The sequence below is a fragment of the Phoenix dactylifera genome, chromosome 1 (assembly GCF_009389715.1).
Source record: "Phoenix dactylifera cultivar Barhee BC4 chromosome 1, palm_55x_up_171113_PBpolish2nd_filt_p, whole genome shotgun sequence".
In the NCBI taxonomy this organism is placed as follows: Eukaryota; Viridiplantae; Streptophyta; class Magnoliopsida; order Arecales; family Arecaceae; genus Phoenix; species Phoenix dactylifera.
The window spans coordinates 9198366-9218570 of NC_052392.1; the positions used below are offsets into that span (position 1 = coordinate 9198366).

At 42.0% G+C, this 20205-nt stretch overlaps 1 long non-coding RNA gene across 3 annotated transcripts; it reads left to right on the forward strand.

The window, feature by feature from the left end:
* The first annotated feature begins 1960 nt into the window (after positions 1-1960).
* On the forward strand, positions 1961-20167 carry LOC103718407. Of its 3 annotated transcripts, none has more exons than XR_003387766.2 (5): positions 1961-2350; positions 2457-2528; positions 11514-11620; positions 12088-12166; positions 18557-20167. It is a non-coding gene; the product is annotated as an uncharacterized LOC103718407 (long non-coding RNA). The 3 variants fall into 3 exon arrangements; XR_003387765.2 differs by lacking the exon at positions 11514-11620 and adding an exon at positions 12351-12565; XR_605832.4 differs by lacking the exon at positions 11514-11620.
* Positions 20168-20205: the final 38 nt, after the last annotated feature.

Sequence of the window (20205 nt, forward strand, 5' to 3'; positions counted from 1 at the left end):
GGGCCGCGTGCGCGTTTGAGAAATAAAACGGGCATGCCCGTTTGAATTGGAAACGCCCAACGGGCGTTTTTGGTTTAAATGGGAACATGCCAGCGGACAGGCGCACATTGCCCACGTTCGCGTGAAGAGCGCGGACACGTCCGCGGAAGGCGCGGACGCGTCCGCCAAAAAGACCATTTTGCCCCTGCGTAAAACCCCTATATATACCCCCTATTTCATCTCTTTTGATACACGAAAAATTTCAGAAAAATAGTGAAAAAATTCTGGAAAAATTCTTCTCCCTCTTAGCCACTTCCAAATTTTATTTTACATTTTTTTTTATTCAGTTTATTTAGTTCTTTTCATTCCGTTCTTTGCTGGATCTGCAAGTCCGATCGGGTTCGCTTTGACTTCTTCCGAGACGTGCCGAAGAAGAGGTTGTAGGGTCGTCGTATCTCCGAGAAGGATTGCCGGGTGACCCGTACGTGGGGGCAAATACTTCTTTGGGACAGCGTCTACGCGCTTCGACCTGCTTTCAATCAGGCTACTTTCTTCTACCTTTATTTTTAATTTAATATTAGTAGATTGGTAGGATTTGAAATTCTATGATATAAACTTATTAAATGCATAGATTTACTTTGTGCTAGAATAGATTTATTTTATATTAAAATAGAATTATTTGGATGCCGAATGATATGCATGTATATTATTTCCTTTAAGGTTTTTTTTTTATTAATTGAATTTATAGATTTATTTATTTAGTTAGGAGATATATTGCTAACACTCATATATCTTTAAGGTCGAGGAGACAAAGTTCAACCCACCACCATATAGGTAGTGTTTGGAAACCCAAATTGAATCACTAGTGATCCTTATCTTAGAATAATCTAATCCCCAATGATTTAAGATCACCGTGTTTGGTATGCGATATTCTAGTAATTAAGGATTCCTATGTATCCACGAGTAACATATTTAGTATTCCATAAGAATCCAAGATCACTCACCATATAATACAAAAATTATCCTTGATATATTCCATAAAAGTATATTTATTAATCATATAAATATATTATAATAAATATTAAATATTTATTTATGTATTAATTATTAATATATTCCATAAAAATATATTTGTTAGTCCTATAAATTATTAATCCTATAAAGATCTATTAATTGTTATTATAGAATTAGTATTTTTATTTATACTTGCAGTATATTATTTTTAATACTATAATTATTTTTATTAGGAAAATAAGGTAGATAGAAGTAATATATTAAATACTTTCATTATATAAATATAAAGTATAATAATATATTTCTATTATAACTAAAAATTATCATTGAATAATAATATGATAATAATATGATTAATAATATATTATAATATAATATATAATATCAATATAATATAATATAATATCACATATATAATATTGATATAAAATATTAACGGTAAATTGATATACCAATTTTTTTTGCTGGACTAAAGGGCATTTTTATCCTCAATTTTCAGCTAAGATTATTGCCTTGGGGTGATCTTGGGTTCTTGACCTTAAAATGGGCATCTCATCATTAGGTTGGGCAGTAATTTGAGGGATGATGTGATTTATGATCACTGTCACGTAGGATCACCGGGTGCAACTAAACGCGATAATTTTATCACCTCTAACCATATCATCCTTGATCTTGAGATGGTCATCTCATACCCAATACCCCTATAATAGGACAATCCAGACCCAACCCGATGACCACCATCTAAACATGAAATATCTTTATGTGGGCCTTTTAGGGGTGGAGATTTGTTTAATGGGCAGGATCCTATTGTTTGGTTCATGGAATCAACCAAACACCAACCATAACGGTCGCTTTTGTCGGTTGGGAATGGCCCGGATCCGTTACCGGGCCCAAACAACGGGATGGAGGCATGTTATCCATCACCGTGGCCGTTATTTAGCGAACCAATCAAGAACTCCTCGTCTTCTCTCCGTCTATGTAAGCGAGAGCGATCGGAACCCGCGCTACGAAATCAGAAGGCAAGAAACAAGTAGGGGGTTTCCGGGTTCCCATCGTCATGGCCGGTGCCGGAGCCCACCCCTACTACCAGCAGCGGCCGCCGCCGCCGTCGCGTGCTCCTCCCACCCCCTCGATGGAATGGAGCTCGTCATGGAATTGCTTCTCTCCCTCTTCTTGAAGGTCCGCTCGATCCATGTGAGTGGGTTCCCGGGTGACTTGGAAGGGGAGAGAGCTTCATCTCCTCATGAGGTGGAAGCCAGGCTATATGGCCTCTCTTTTCCAGCCGCGAACAGACGCGGAATTCGCCCTTTTCTCCACCCACCTGCACTCCATCATGGCCGCCCAATTCTTTCTCAACGTAAGTTTCTTTTCTCTTCCTACCTTTCTCCCCCATGGACCATCGCTTTGATTGCTTCTGCCTGGTTCTTGGTCCTTGAATGGAGCTCTTCGTGGATTTCATTCAGGGCTTGGAGTTTGATCGGCCAGCGGGTCATATATTGCGTGCAGCGGTGGAAAACAGCAATCTTGGCATCAGGGTTAGGGTTTTGTCGTTTGATACCACATTTGATTTGCTTGTGGTGCAAAGAATATTGTGTTCTTTCTTTCTTTTTTATCTTGTCAAGATCATTTTCATTCTTTCTTCCTGATTGCAAGAATAGTATGCCGACGATGGAGATTTTTGATATTCTTCCCCCCCCCCCCCCCCCCTCTCTTTCTTCTGAAATGTCAGATTTATGGCTACCCTGGTGGTCAAGATAAAATCTATAAATTTATCAAGGAAAATGTCGACTATTCATGTTATCCCTGTTTCGAGGTTATTATTAGAACCGATCGTTTTATCCGTTGCATCGATCGTGGTTGGAGATTCCAACTACAGCTTGATGGCCGCATGGTTGTGTTGTGCAACTCCTGTTCGTATATGGCGTATCCACAAATGTAACTTAGACATCCTAACACCTCCTTAATTTTGTTCATGCAATTAAAAACTAGAAGTTCTCATCCTCTCTGTCAAATTATAATTTAACAGTATATTTCTCTGATCACACTATCGAGCCCCATCCAAACTGTCACGTACGAAGGGATCTCAGAGCGGATCCCTACAACGTACGGTCTACCGAAGAGAACCGATTAGCCTTCCTGGCGTGGGAACCTAGTCTCTATGACTTAGGTCACGCCTAACAACAATAATGCAGCGAAGCACGACATCAGAAAATACCACAAAGGAGAAGGAGAAATACAGAGGAAGAGAACTTTATTGAATAATCACTCAACTGATTACAATAAGCTCTCCTGGTCTCTCCAGCTCTACCTGATACCAACCCCTCTCTTTTGAGGAGCAACCTCCAATTACAAGTCCCTCACAAACTTCACTTTCCATGTACAATATAAGGATGAATCCTAGATAAGATAAGAAAACTCCCATTCCCGCAGGATTCTGCGCAATCAGATGAAACGGCCAAGTTCGTGCCCCAACTGAACTCGGATTACCACGAAACTGGATTCGTTGGATTTGGGACGAAAAATCCTTCCAGATGGCACCTTTCCCACTTTGAACGGACTTCTGTAGAGTTTCCAAAATGCCCCTCAACGTGAGAACGCGTGGAAACAACGTTACAACCACGTTTTCTAACCATACATCTTTCAGTTATGAAAACGTGTTAAAACGTGTCCCTTGCCTTCTGAAGACTTATGCCACGTACCTCCATCAGTGGCACACATTTCCATGCATCCCAATTTTTTGGATTCAATCCATGCTTCGAGATAGCCCACAACACTGAATCAGACTTGTTGCAGCAGCTTTCCTCCTAATGATGAACCAGCATGTATTCTTGCCAATACACGCATTGGAGCACGTGCCCTCGGCCCCATGCTCTTGGGTATTACTCCTAGATCTTGCATACGTTTTCCTAGGTGATCCTAGGGCCCATATTTGGTCTCGAAATTGCCCAATCTCTAGAAAGCATGGTCAGATCTCGAACCCGTCCAGCAACCCAATCTGGTTTATACCTTGATCCACATCTGGTCTAGCCCCGATTCGAGGAGCCGTGACACCCTCCCCCACCTAAGCCAAAGTCGCCCCTGACGAGGCTAGGCGGTACTCATTGATGATGTCCTCGAACTGCCATAGTTTGTCACCATACTCCTAGCTTGCTTCTGAATCTGATAGTCCTTTCCATCGGACTAAGTATTGCACACGGTTACCCTTTTTTCTGTCCGCCTTGCTTTTAGAAATCTTCTTGGTGTAATGAACTCGTACGACCACTGGAGCTCGCCCGCTTTGAGCCCGAGAAGGGCCAGTTATGTCCTCTTTGAACGGTTTCAACAGGGACACGTGGAACACCGGATGCACTTTCAGCTTGGAAGGCAGCGATAATCGGTACGCTGTCTCTCCAATTCGATGTGTGATGATGAAGGGACCTTCATACCTCCTCACGAGTGCTTTGTGGTAGCCCGACTTCAATTTCATGTGATGGTAAAGCTTTACCAATACCCGATCACCAACCTGAAATTCAGCTGCCCGCCGCTTTATGTCAGCCCATTTTTCATCCGTTTGGTCGCCTTCAACAAGAAGACCTGAACCAAATCTGTATCCTCTTTCAGATCCCTCACGAACCTGTAGGCGGTCGGACTACGTCCCATGTAGTCCGCTGCGATACTTTCCGGAGTGTCTGGTTGCAGCCCTGTAATAACCTCAAACGGTGATTTACCCATCGACTCCGATCGCTGTAAGTTGTAGCTGAATTGGGCTTGGTCCAAGAGTCTCACCCAATTCCGCTGGTTGGCACTCACATAGTGCCTCAAATACATCTCCAATAATGCATTGGTTCGCTCTGTTTGGCCGTCGGTCTGAGGGTGGAAGGCCGTGGACTCTGTTCAGAACCTCCCCGTGAAGCGAGCATCACGATCAGAAACGATACTCCGCGGTATCCCCCAATATTTCACCACATATGTGAAGAACAGTCGCGCCATGTCCTCCGCATGGCAAGTAGTAGGTGCTGGAATGAAGACTCTGTACTTCGAGAAGCGATCCACCACTACCATGATAGAGCTGTTCCTATCCACCGGAGGTAGTCCGATGATGAAGTCCATGGAGACACTCTTCCACGGATGCTCTGGTATAGATAATGGTTCTAACCCCGCAGGCCGTCGATGTTCAACTTTGTCTTGTTGGCATAGCAGACAAGTGCGAACATACTCCTCGATGTCATCCCGCATCTTCGGCCAATAGTAGTTATGTTCTATGAGAGCTTGGGTCCGATGCTCCCTCTGGTGTCCCGCCCGCATAGAATCATGGTGTTCTCGCAACACCTCATGCCTCAGCCCTCCACCTGAAGGCACATAGACACGTCGCCCTCGTGTCAAAATCAGCCCTCTTTCGGTCCAGAAACGGCATGCCTTGTCGTCTTTGATGAGTTCACCCATGGAAGTGGCCCATGGATCCTTTTCCATCTCGGTCTTGACCCTCTTCATTATGTTACTTGTTGGTCCGGAAAAGGAAGAAACCGCAGCCAATTGTACCTTCCTACTCAAGGCATCAGGGACCGAATTAGTTCGGCCCGACTTGTACTCAATGTCGAAATCGAATTCAGCGAGAAATTGTTGTCATCTCGCCTGCTTGGGGGTGAGCTTTGGCTGGGTTTGAAAGTAGCTTATGGCCACATTATCTGTGCGCACCACAAACTTAGATCCGAGTAGGTAATGACGCCAGGTTCGAAGACAGTGCACAATCGCTGTCATCTCCTTTTCATGAACTGTATACCTGCACTCGGTGTCGTTCAACTTCCGACTCTCGTAGGCCACTGGGTGCCCTTCCTGCATGAGCACCCCTTCAATGGCAAAATCCGATGCGTTGGTGTGGACTTCAAAAGGAGTGGAAAAGTCCGGTAGCACAAGGACCGGCTCCACCATGACCGCCTGCTTGAGACGATCAAACGCCTCCTGACATTGGTTTGACCACCGCCATGGCCGATCCTTCTTTAACAAATCCGTCAGTGGGGCACATAACTTCGAATATTCGGTGATGAACCTCCTATAGTAATTTGCCAAGCCAAGAAAAGAGCGTAAGTGTGTAACTCGTGTAGGTACCTCCCACTCGGCTATGGCTGAAATTTTTGAGGGATCCATCATGAGCCTTCCATCCCCAATGATGTGCCCGAGGAACGGCACCCTCCGTTGCGCAAACACACACTTCTCCCTTTTCACAAAAAGCTAGTGCTGCCGTAAGGTGGAGAAGACTTGCCTCAGGTGCGCCACATGCTCATCCAACGTCCAGCTATACACAACAATGTCATCCAAGTATACTACCACGAATTTATCAATAAAGTTATGGAATACATGCCGCATCAAAGTACAGAAAGTTGTTGGTGCGTTGGTGAGGCCAAAAGGCATGACAAGGTACTCGAAGCTTCCATACCTTGTCACACATATAGTCTTCTCAATGTCCTCCTCCGCCACGCGGACCTGATAGTACCCGCTGCGAAGATCCAACTTGGTAATCCATCGTGCCTTACTAAGTTGATCGAACAAATCATCAATCTGTGAAATGGGGTACTTATTCTTCACCGTGAGCTTGTTGAGGGCCCTGTAGTCGATGCAGAGTCTCAACGAACCATCGTACTTCTTCTGAAAAAGTACCGGTGCTCCATACGGACTCTTCGAAGGTCGAATGAACCCGCTGTCCACCAACTCCGTTAGCTGCCTCCTTAGCTCCTGGAGTTCAGGTGGGGCCATTCTATATGGTGCTTGAGCTGGTGGACATGCTCCATGTACCAAATCAATCCGATGATCGATTTCTCTTTTTGGCGGCAATCGCTTGGGTAACTCAAGGGGCATCATATCCTCGAATTCAGTGAGAACACCCTTGATGGGTGCTGGAATCTCCTCTCCTTCCGGTAGGTCTTCCTCCTGAAGGGACGCAATATATGTTGGAAGTCCCCTTCTCAGCCCCTTAGCAAGTTGCATCGCCAATAGGACTCGCTGCGGAGTCCCTTTAATTCGCTTTCCTAGAACTACGCAAGCTCCACTCGTATTCAAGACTACCACCACATCTGAATCCGACTTTACCATGGCTTGTAGCTAGGTAAGCAAAGACATACCGATGACCACCTCGTAGTCGTCGATCGGGGCAACCACCGCTGTCACCCATCCGGTCCCTGCGCCGAATTGGATCTCAACATCCTTTGATGTTCCACTTGTAGCTATCTCTGCGGAGTTGACCGCCTTGAATGTGTGTTCATCATGTTCAATCTTCAGATTGAGCCTCTTCGTCGTAGCTAAGTTCACGAAGAAGTCATTGGCACCCGTATCATTGAGTGCCTGGAAGATGTGACCACCAATGCTGATAGGTGCATAGAGCAAGCCTCGTGGCCTCTTGGCCTTCAGGGCGTTGAGACTGAGTGAGCCTATCCTTTGGTCGGTCTCTTGCTTCTCCTCCACCGCCATAGATGCTATCTTGCCCCTTAATGGACAGTCCTTCACCTTGTGCGGTCCATTGCAAATATAGCATGAGATAGTGCTGGTACCTTGCGCCACCCCTTTGCCCTTTGCTTGGGAAGTCCCTCCACTCGAGGAGCCTGGATTCGAGCCTTTTGCACCTCCCTTGTGACCTGATTTCGCTCCCCCACCTTTGCCCTATTTCGATGCTTGGGCTTTGGGAGTTGTAGGTTGAGTCTTGAACTCGATGAGAGCCTCCGCTTGAGCTATCGCCTCATTCAAACTCTGGACTCCTCTTCACTGCAATTCCACCTTGGCCCACGGTTTGAGCCTGTCAAGGAAGATGAAGAGAGAGTCTTCGTTGCTGAGGTCTGGTACCTCCAACAACAATTCGCTGAACTTTCGCACATACTCACGCACATCACCCTTTTGCGTGAGTCGCCGTAGTCGTGCTTGAGCATCATCCTTAGCGAACGTGGGAAAGAATTGCTTCCGAAGTTCAATTTGGAACTGTGCCCAAGTAGTGATTGGAACAGCCCCTCGCTTCACATCGTCAGCCCAACGTTGCCACCAAAGCATTACCACATCCCTCAAGAACATGGCCGTCGTGCTCACCTTCATGGCTTCCTCTCTCACGCTGGTAACCTGGAGGTATTGTTCCACAGCGAAAAGGAAGTTATCCACCTCCTTCGTGGACCGTTGTCCGTAGAACTCCTGCGGCTTGGGAACATTAAGCTTGTGCAGGGGGTGTGTAGCCTCTCTTGCGACCTCCATTGTCAATGGAGAAGAGGATATGCCTGTGATGGTACTCTCATTTAAAAGGTCAACCACCTGATTTTGGAGAGCCTTCACCATGATCTCCAACTCCTCGTTATGCCGCAACACTTCCTTATAACGCCGCTCCATATCGAAGGAAATCTGGTTCAGCTGAGCGGCGATCTCACCTCGGAGGGTTGCGTCCCTACCCTCAAGGTCCTCCATCCGCCCTTCAACCTCAGCTATTTGGGCCTTGCACCTCCATAATCGATTGTCGGCGGAGATAACCGGAGATGCAATGCGTAACCCATGTAGGGAATCATCAACTGGATGTGCTCCACCCACCACCGTACCTCCTCCTGAGGCTGGATTGGGATCCACGGTCGAGGATGATGCGTCCGCCATTCCCACCATGGAAGTTACCGTAGAGGTCGTCTCCCTCATTTTTGGTATGGCTCTGATACCAAGTGTCACATACGAAGGGATCTCAGAGCGGATTCCAACAACGTGCGGCTCGGTCTACCGAAGAGAACCGATCAGCCTTCCTGGCGTGGGAACCTAGTCTCTATGACTTAGGTCATGCCTAACAACAATAATGCAGCGAAGCACGACACCAGAAAATACCACGAAGGAAAAGGAGAAATACAGGGGAAGAGAACTTTATTGAATGACCACTCAACTGATTACAATAAGCTCTCCTGGTCTCTCCAGCTCTACCTGATACCAATCCCTCCCCTTTTAAGGGTCCTCTTATAGAGGAGCAACCTCCAATTACAAGTTCCTCATGAACTCCACTTTCCATGTACAAGATAAGGATGAATCCTAGATAAGATAGAAAAACCTCCATTCCAGCAGGATTCTACGCAATCAGATGAAACGGCCAAGTTCGTGCCCCAACCGAACTCAGATTACCACGAAACTGGATTCGTTGGATTTGGGACAAAAAATCCTTCCAGATGGCATCTTTTCCACTTTGAACGGACTTTTGTAGAGTTTCCGAAATGCCCCTCAACGTGAGAACCTGTGGAAACAGCGTTACAACCACGTTTTCTAACCATATATCTTTCAGTTATGAAAACGTGTTAAAACGTGTTCCTTGCCTTCTGGAGACTTATGCCACGTACCTCCATCAGTGGCACACATTTCCATGCATCCCAATTTTTCGGATTCAATCCATGCTTCGAGATAAGCCCACAACACTGAATCAGACTCGTTGCAGCAGCTTTCCTCCTAATGATGAACTAGCATGTATTCTTGCCAATACACGCCTTGGAGCACGTGCCCCGGCCCCCATGCTCTTGGGTATTACTCCTAGATCTTGCACACATTTTTCTAGGTGATCCTAGGGCCCAGATTTGGTCTCCAAGTTGCCCAAATCTCCAGAAAGCACGGTCAGACCTCGAACCCGTCCAGCGACCTGATCTGGTTTATACCTTGATCCGCGTCCGGTCCAGCTCTGATTCGAGGAGCTGTGACACAAAGATCTTAGCAATATTCTTGGAATACAAGGGTTTTGTTGCCCAAGGTGACAAGCCAAGAGGGGGGGGTGAATTGGTTTTTCTAAGTTTTTAATTCCTTAATTGAGTTAATTGATGAGTGAGTGATTTAGTTAATGTTGATTGAATGCGTGTAGTAAAGTTAGAACAATGCACAGTACAAACATACAAGAAGTATAGTGGTTCGGTGCTCTCCTAAGCACCTACGTCCACTCCCCAAGTGATCCCTTGGGAATTCACTATAATCCCGCGGATTACAGTTGGATTGTTTTTCGGCCTCACAATCCAAAAATCTTTACACTTTAGTTTTCCGGGATCACCAAAAACCTGTGTTGGTTTTACGGGCTCGCCAACAAATCTTCACCGTTGGTTTTACGGGTTCACCAACAAACCTACACCATTGGTTTTACGGGCTCCCCAACAAACCTTACAAGTTGATTAAGAAGAAGAAAGTTGAAACTCCTAGATAAGCAAATATAACAATTATGAGCTACAAAGAAGAGTTTAGAATATAGTTATCGCTTTGATAAGGCTCTTTTCTTCTTTGTCAAGATTGCTTCACTCTTCAAGGGTTGGTGGAGCTCTTAATGCCTCTTAGAGTCTGCTCAACCACTTCCTTTTGGCTTTTTGAATGAAGCACTTGATTGAGGAACGCTAGTGCTTGCTTTTTCTTGAATGAACTTGATTTATTTGCAAAAGTTATTTCCTCTGATGAATAGTGTCATCTTAAATACTTTTCCACATCTATTGGTCACTCCCCACTGGTTAGATTTGAAAAACTAGCCGTTGGAAGGTCAAAAAGTACTTCTGCAGAACTAGCCGTTATGCCCTTGCCCGTGCTAGGGTCGACCCAAACTTTACTGGAGTCGACTCAACTTACTGTTCATTGGACTTTGGGTCGACTCAACTTCCTCTGGGGTCGATCCAACCTTCACTGGGGTCGACCCCTGCTACAGTGGGTCGGACTTCTCAGGAACCACAGAAACTTACATTTTCAGCTGTTTTCACTGGGGTCGACTCAACCTTTCTTGGGGTCGACCCAAGCTACAGTGGGGTCGACTCAAGTTCCATTGGGGTCGACCCTCTCAGGGATTTCAGAGACAGTTTTGAACAACATAACCTTGGGGTCGACTCATGTTCAGTTGGGGTCGGCTCCATTGGGGTTGACTCAAGTGTTCCTGGGGTCGGCTCAAGGAAGCTTGGGGTCGGCCCTCTCAGTAAATTCCAGAGAGTTGTTTTCTTGAGGCTTGAAGCTGGGATCAACTCAAGGTTCTCTGGGGTCGGCTCCACTCCTGGGGTCGACTCAAGCATACATGGGGTCGACTCAAGGTTCTCTGGGTCGGCTCCACTCCTGGGGTCGACTCAGGCATATATGGGGTCGACTCCACTTACTGTTCATATGTGCCATTTTTGCAGGGGCGTGCCAGATGGTTCCATGGTGTGTCAGGTTCGACTCCACTTATGTTGGGGTCGACTCAATTCATACTTTGCTGCATCTTAAGGTTAGACTAATCTATATAATCAATAAAATATATTTCAAGCAATTTTCAGTGTATACCATGGTAGAGCTACATACTCTTAACAATGAAAATCACTGTTTTGCCTTTAAGAGTACATTTCACTTGAAACCTTGCTGAATTAGAATTAAGAATCCTCTATCCCTTTTCTATTACAAATTTTATCTCGTTGTTAATCATTGGAAGACATCTTGATCTCATTTTCTTAATGTATTGAGGGTGTCGTATTCATTAATGATGTATCACGTTAAATTATATTACTAATTTGATATTTCCTCAATGGTTGTGTCAATCATCGAAATACCATTATCATCCTCAGGTTTCAAATTTTTGAGCATCTTTTAGCTTCCCATGAGCAGATTGTGGAATTTCTTCTTATGGAATGGAGAATAGAGATTGTATATGCATTGCAAAGCATGGAGCCAGGTATTGGTCTATGCTAGTTGATACTGATTGGTTTGTTCTAGAACTGGCCATGGATGGTCTTGTATCTCCCCCAAGAACTAACTTTTTGCTGGTTCATGAGGAAACAAGCTTGCAACACCTTGTATCAGTTGAACTGGTATATGAAGTCGTGATCCCGAGTGAATACTTCAAATTAATTTGTGTCATTAAAATACTTAAAAAATTATTTGAATGCCCATATTAGTTTGCGGTATATTCTTTAGATATTTCAACTGACATCTTTTGAGAACCATCGTTACTTCTTTGGCAAGCTATTTTGTTTTGACATAGGTTTGTGAAAATGCTATTACTTCTGCTCTTGCAAGTTGCAACCATGAATTATCTAATTACATGTCAAGCTAGTGAATTTGTAACTTTCACCTGTGTCTTACTTTCTCTTGTTTCTGTATGATGAGTTAAAATGCTGTATACCATTCTTTAATTTATAGGTGCCATGACCAATTCCATCTCCTTTAACCAATGCTTGATGAGCCATGCAGCATGAACTGGTCATGTATCACCACCCAGGTACTGATCTGATTTGTTCTTTTCTACATTCAACTGGTCATGATTTACTTGAAATACTGTTTTTACATTAAAAGTTGTCAAGGGTTCCAAGTTGGTATGAGACACTCTAACTAGCACATTATAGATGGTTTTGTTTTCATCTTTATCTCTCTATACTACATTTTTTATATGGATTTGTTTTTAGGTACATACCTCCATCCACTTCCTATTTCTTGCATGGAAGCTCTATGGCAACCCAAGCACCATGGCCTTCTGGTGCTGCCATACCACCATCTCGCATTTCTGTGCCTGCTCAAGTAGCAGCCATGTTTTGCTTATTTGGCTACTATTTCCATTTCACAGCTCCATCATGGGAAAAATCCTTTTGCTAATATGCTCTCGTAGACGATCTTTATCTTGGTATAGAAGTTTTTCTCTACCTTCTTATAAGTTCTGACTGCCTACATGATATTCTGAGTCTTCTTTCTCTTGTAAGACATTCTGTTTATATACAATATGGACCTTCTTATCTAAAGGAACCTACTCATGCTTTAGAGTTTATTGATTATAGCTAGTTGGACTGGACATGCCACCTTAATCATTAAAACTGTACCGAGTGATGCTCATTGTCGCTTAATTATTTTGTGCTGTTAGTCCCTTTTCATGTCCACATCTACTCCATCTTTGATCGGGGCAATTAACTTCAAATTTTACATAATTAAGGGCCTTAAGATCCTGGATGCTTACCAATTTTGATGAGCTAGAAACATGTTGCTGGTAGTTTTTGCTTGAAATAGTTTTTGATTTGATACTTATTAACACATTGTAGGTTTAGATTTGAACGAAGAAAATAACAGATAATGTTATGAAAACCTCTTTTCGTGAACAATATAGGACCTTAATCACAGAGCAAATTAATTTAACAATTATGATGTGTTCCCCCTTATTTTTTTCTTAAAAAAACAGGCATAATGCCTGAAATGTTGGGTTTTTTCCACTAGATGAAGCTTATTGAAGGGCAAATTGTTGAAGCTTGTCAATCTTGAAGTGTTGCATGGAACTATCGAACAATAAATCGGAAAATCAATGGGTCAGTGAATGGAATGTTCATGACAAAATCGTGCCTTCTAGTTTTGAATTCAGTGGATACCTTGGACTGTTTTACTTTTTATTTTAAAAAAATTGTAGGAAAAATAATTAGTTGATGAATGAAATGCTTATTTAACAATTCCGGCTTCTCATTTCTTAGAAGTTGAAGTCCACGAGCTATTTACATCATGATAACAATATGTGTATGCCTTCTAGTTTGTGTTTTATCAATACCTTCTAGTCTTTCATAGATTTGGAACACCTAGAGCGTTAATAAATAATTTGTGCTATTGAACTGGATGATTTAAGTATTATGTGGTAACCTGTAATGCTATCCATTTCATCTTCTCTAAGGAAAAAATATTAAAGAATGTAAAGTTGAGCTAGTGATGGGGGCTTCCAAGATAAAGCATGTTTGCCCATCTTGCTTTTGCTAAATGACGATCTCCTTAAAACAAGCTTTTAACTTTGACAATAGATCTTTTTCAATATTGTATCTTTAACTTTCTCCACAAAACCTAGTATAAAACTCTTTTCTTCTATTTTCATGTTGACTGTACACTAATATACCTGGTAAATGGTTCTTTTTTAAAATTAAAAAATGCATATTTCTTTCTTCAAAACACATACTTGTCCTTTCTGATTGTTGGCCACTTTGGTCTCGGGTACCATTTCCAATGGCATTCTTTGACAATATTTTCTTGTATGTCTATAAGAATCACTTTTATATCCTCAACACCTATTCAGTTCTGTCTCCTTTCAATACTGCAATCTCGATTTTGCATAAGTATATGATGCAAGATGGTTGTATTTTGGTATTTGCTTGAAAACCAATGGACAGCTGACACTACCAGAAAACACGCGTATAGTGACGGAGATTTCCGTCACTATACCGTGTTTCCGGTTACTAATACGGAATTTGTGACCAGAGCTCCCGTCACGAAATTGGTTACAAAAACACGCGTCACTAAATTTTCAATGACGGCGGCGATTTCCGTTACTAAACTCCGTGACAGAAACCACCGTCACTAAGCCGTTACAAATCCAAGAATTAAATATTTAAGAAATTATGTATTTCCCATCACTAACCAGTCATTGAGTTAGTGACGAAGATAACTTGGTCACTGATTTTGTCACAGAATTCGGTCACAAATTTGGTTACTGATTTGTCACAACCTTCAGTGACAGATTTAGTCGTCACAGACATGGTCACAAATTTTGTTACTAAATTTGTCACTAATTCTGTCACTGACTCACTGAGCAAAATCAATTTTTAGAAACCAAATCCTGTCACTAAGTTTATGTTAACTCGTCACAATACTTGGTAAATAATTCAGTAACCAAATTGGTCACTGATCACATTTCAATAATCTGATATATTTGGTACATTGATTGGCTCATAATAAAAGAAAAATACAAGCTAGAGCCTCATCCAGTCATATGTATAAACAAAACAATGGAAGTGTTCTGCTGAAAGCTTTTCATTCAGCATCTCTCTTTCCAGAATACAACAGACATATATAAATGTCGTCAGTATATGATTCCAATGGACTGACATAAATAACTTCAACTCTATCAACCGGCAAGGAGTCGGAACAAGAACTTGTACTCGTTCAGATAGGAAGCTAGCAGTATGCTTTGACCCTTTGCTTTTGCATTGTCCCTTGTTGTTTCATTTAACCTGTTTCATTCCATTCATCAGAGGGGCAAAAAAAAAACAGAGAGAGAGAGAAAGAGCATTGCCCCTTTTTGTTTCCTTTAACCTGTTTCCTTTAGCAAAGTATATCCCATCTGAAGTTAAAAGAAAGCATTACAATTCAGTTCATAGTTACTTACAGAAATATAAAAACATGAGCAAAAGTTAAGAGTGACATTAGATGAGGGCATACCTGAGAAGCTGAAAATTATTAACCGAAATTACAATAACTAATGACAGCATCCATAGTCAAAGCAAAACTAAAAAAAGTCCCAAACTATAGCAACATCCATATTTAAACCAAAACCAAAAGGGAGTATCCATGATCATGATTCATCTCACTATGAATTGGATTCAACATTGGCCGAGCATTGAGTTGATTGAGTTTCATTGTAGAAACTTGAGTTTATGACATCTTCTACAATCTCATCTAACTCGGCATCCTCAATATCTACATTGAAATATTGCAATAATTAATAATAAATTTATTCAAAAAATAATAGAAATATAATTAATAAAACATATACCTTTCTTTTCCAACACCCAATCTTGAGTACAAATCAAGGCCTCGGCAATATTCAATTTAAGTGCACTACGATACTTATCAAGTACCCGCCTACCGATACTAAAAGCAGATTCAGTCCTTACAAGATGTTAATAAGGACTAAGACATACTATGAAACTCTGGTCCTTGTTCCCCAGTAAGCAACAATGAGTTGTCCCAGTATATTTGAGGATTTTGGTTAGCAAAAGGACTAATAGAGAACTTCAGACACTAGATACTTTTAGATTTGTTTTTAGGAGATGGAATAATTGTCCATTTCATTGAGGGAAACCCAGAAAATTCCTACTGGTATCATTTCTAGCACCAATATCAAGATGTGTGACACTAATAAGTTAACCAGGGTAACAAATCTATCACTATCAAGTATGAGTATATATGGGAATTGCACTTTCTATTTTTGATTGCCTATTGGAAGCTGATGAAGTTTCATGATTCATACTACTGCTTTGAGATAAATAAGAATGACAAAAATAAGTCATTCAATCTTGTCCCAGCATCATTGACATTCAAAAAGCATTCAATCTTTACAAAAAGCTGAACATAAGGAATTAATCTTTACAAGTTATCTGTTCATTCATCTAAGCCCCCTAAATATTCAAAAAGCATTTAATCTTTACAAAGACAAGGAATACAAGTCAAATCATCCCAATTTACATATGGAATACTATCTACTTCACATAGAACAAATGTCATATACATGATCGCCTCTGATGAATGGAGAAGTCTCTCAAAACATGGAGGACCTGAAAGAAGGATGCAAGTAAGCTTCTCACTAATATATCTATCACTTTGTGTTCTTCAAGACACAATTATTTTATATATAACTCCTACATATTAAATGCAACACTCCACCAAACTATGATAATACATCAAACATTTAGGGGGCTGTGGTATAATTAGGCCATTAAATTCAGATACCTAACATTTTTTGTGGGTTCATTTCAAAACATATTATTAAATGCCAATCAAATTTGGTATACACCCAAATGTCTGCAAACCATATAAAGTTGGCCCTTTCTTTGCACTCGGGGCTGGCAAACTATGTTTATTAGTAAATATTATGGTGGTGTTGGAAATCCTCTGATTTGTGCTACTGGTTCAGAGCAAGATTGCTTTGGGGCGGTGCCCATGCCATTTGTCCTATAACTTGAACAATTCAGAGAGGCAAGAATCCTCAGCAGGGAAAGGAAAAAATTACCAATCGGAACTGGACTACCCGCAGCAGAGGGGGAGGAATAACCCTCTCTGCCTTTGCCTACCTGCAGCAGGGGAAGGAAAAGAACCCCTCAAGGAGGGAAAGAAGAACCCTAGCGCGGCCGTCGACAACTGCGGCCACGGCCGGCGATCAAGCGCGGCGCCGGATCCACAGGCGGAGACCCTCGGTAGGTTCCTTTCCCCCTTCCTCTTCTCTTCTTCGTTTCTTTTATTTTGTTATTATGGGGTAAAGAAAACGGGGTTAGGGTTTTACCTCCGGGAAGAACCAGTTGTGGGTTCTGAAAACCCTAGCCGACCGAGCAAGAAGGAGGGGGGCGTCGACGGGGTGATGTAGCTGCGATGATCTCGTCCCGGGTGAGAGTTAGATCGGCCGATCGGAGGGCGTGAATGTAGCCGTGGTCGCCGTCGACGGGGAGGCAGAAAAGGTCGGCAAAGGGGGAAGCCGGAGAGGAAGAGGGCGGAGGTGGAGGAGAGGAGAGGAAGAAAGGGGAAAGCCGCTGCCCTAACCCTCCAATCGGGATGACGCCAAGGTTTTAATCGAGACCGGGCTCCAAATCACGGCTCCAAATCGGGACTCGACTAAGTAAGTCGGTCTACAAGCCAAATTTTCATATCAAACTATTTTTTATCTATAAAGCTGATTGGACGGAACTTGATGTCTCCCAGCTCCCCACTCACGAGGACAAAAAAATCCCATACCTTCTTCCAAAATCCAATCCCCATTGCAGGAAAGTAGCAGTATGAGTGCAAATGGGTCATGATCGGCACCATGAGATTTGAAAATGAGAAGAAGGAATTTGAGTTTCTGGAGAGCGATTGGAATTTGGGTTATCGAAGGAATTTTAGTTTTCTAAAGAAGCCGATTGGAAATTGAGTTATCGAAGAAATTTAGGCGGGACGGCGGGCACACTTAGTTTCATTTTGGATTTTCCTCCTTTTATCTTTTTTAAATTTAGAAATTACTCAAAAATAATATTTTTAATCTTTTTGGAATAAAAATAAATTTGGTGACGGAAATTTTTGTCAATAACCCGTCACTGCCAAAAATAATCTTTTAAAAATTTATAAACACTTGGGTTACGATATTTGTGACAAGCTGAATTTGTCACTGTCTGGTTGCAATTTCGGTTATCATTTTGCTGACAGATACTCCGTCACTATGATGGTCACTAAGTTTTGGCGCCCATCCTACCCCGCGCATTCTGTGACCGGTCTTCACTAAGTTTACACTACGGTGACCAAATTTCTGTCGGTCACTAATCCGTCACAGATAGTGATTGATAACGGTCTATCACTAATTTTCCGTCACTATACGCGTGTTTTCTGGTAGTTGTGAAGCCTCACAAGAGAAGCTTTGTTGTCTCCACAATACATACACACATGCACAAATTATGCATGTATTTGTACATTTACATTTGTATGGAGAAATAATGTTTCTTTTCTCCCCATATTTAGATCAATGATTGATGATGAGGATTATATTGTGGTCTTTGATTGGATTTGTTGCTTTAATTACGTGGTTAAGGGCATTACCAAGTTATGGTGCCAGCGATCCAGGGTCCGTGGGAGGGATGAATTGGGGAAAGTCCTAACATTTGGCATTCTTTTTGCACAAGTGGCTGCCTCAGGACTCGAATTTGGGTCATTGTGCTTGTCATCCCAAGTCTTTACTGTTGCTGCCAAGCAATTACCCCCTTATTCACATGATTAAGGATGCCATATAAGACATTTTATTAAACCTACATAAAAATAAAGGGGAAAAGTTTATGGCTTTGGGGATGACCTCCAATATTATGTTAAGTTTACTGTTTATGTTATGTTCATTAGCACTGAACTTCTTGTGCAGCATGTGGACAATCGGACAGCTGTTGACCAGAATTTGTGAGTGCTGCTCCTTCTAGCTCAGGTCCTGGCGGCATCTGAAAACAGTAATCCTCTTATATGCTGATAAATAATGATAATTACAATTTATAGGTGTTCTTGCATAACTTGAGTCCCGTGATCTGCCCTAATTGTTGTATGCTCACAAAGCTGCAAAAATATATAACTGACACATAATTTGGGAAGTGTTTTAATCATAGGATACACCTTACATGAAGAAGGCGTGCACAAGCCTTGTGCAATCACATGCAATGTTAATCACATCTTCACTCCACAAAGAATTAGTTGCTGGTGCTGTGTTTGATGCCAGTCAAGCAGGCATTTGAGCAGTAGTGTTATGTTCGAAAAGTGCACATAGTGAATCAATATGAAATGAAAAAGGTTAAGTCGATAAGCTAAGTTAGTTTTAAAAAACAGTATTTGTGTTATGAATTGGCCTCCAATCCAGTTTGTTTCTGACATGTCTACCATCTAAAAGGACCCACCCACTTGGACAGTGAAAGTTGTAGTTTTTTTGGTGCCATACCTGAATCAATCTGCTGCCAGCCAGCCATAACTAGAAGGGATGCATGTTGCTCTTTCTGCCCGCTCATGAACTAAATAGTGAGAAGTGATTACATTGAAATCAACCCATTGCTTCCATTATTATGAATCCTCAATCCTCATCAACATCCTTTTGTGAATGCACCTGCTAATCATGAGTGCCACTTTCGACTCTCATTGTATGATTTTAATTGGTACATTTTACACCTGCTATTAATAAATGCTTTGGCATTATTTTCATGTATGATAAGGCTATGCCGACAACAATGTAGTTAAAGGAGGAAGGGATAAAACTCTCAACCATATGGTGAACTTCCATGCTTACATTTGGCATTATGACCTATTTCTGTGAGAACTTGCTTGAACTAATCATTCCATGACATCTTGCTTGAGCGAATACATGTGTTGATCATGAGTGCCAGTATCATCTTCCACGGTGTGGTGTTAACCTGTTCATTTTCTATTTGTTATTATTATGTGATCTGGCATGTTCAACATGGATGAATAGGCTTTATTCTATCTCTATGCAGTTAAGGGAGGCAGTGGTTTGACTGTGAACCATATGCTGGAATTTACACATGCTTGCATTGGCGTTATGATCTATTATTTTGGTATATTGCTTGAATGAATCACTTGTCACATGCGAAGTTGATGTCCAAATTCATTTTATGACAGAGTAGTTGTAGACATGGAGCATTGTCATCAACTTGCAATAGCCAATTCATCCATCCATCCATTTATTTGTTTAGCTCTAAACTGATTGCTCTACTTCTCCCCCCAGGCTAAAGAATAGAGGTGAGATTGGAAATTTAGTGGTCTGGTTTGTATGCAATGTGCTGCTGTTCAAGGATTAGATTTGGGAAATATGATCGCTGCTTTATACTTTATGTTCTAGGATTTTTTTTCCAAAATCACTTTAAATGCCTTTTGTGATGATAGAGATATTACTCAGGTTTTATTTTTGTTGTGAATGCAAACAAGCCTGACACAGTTAAGAAGTTTAAGCTGGTATTTCATCACAATTATCTAGTCATCTCTTCATGGTCCGAGTAATGCAAAATTTAATCACAA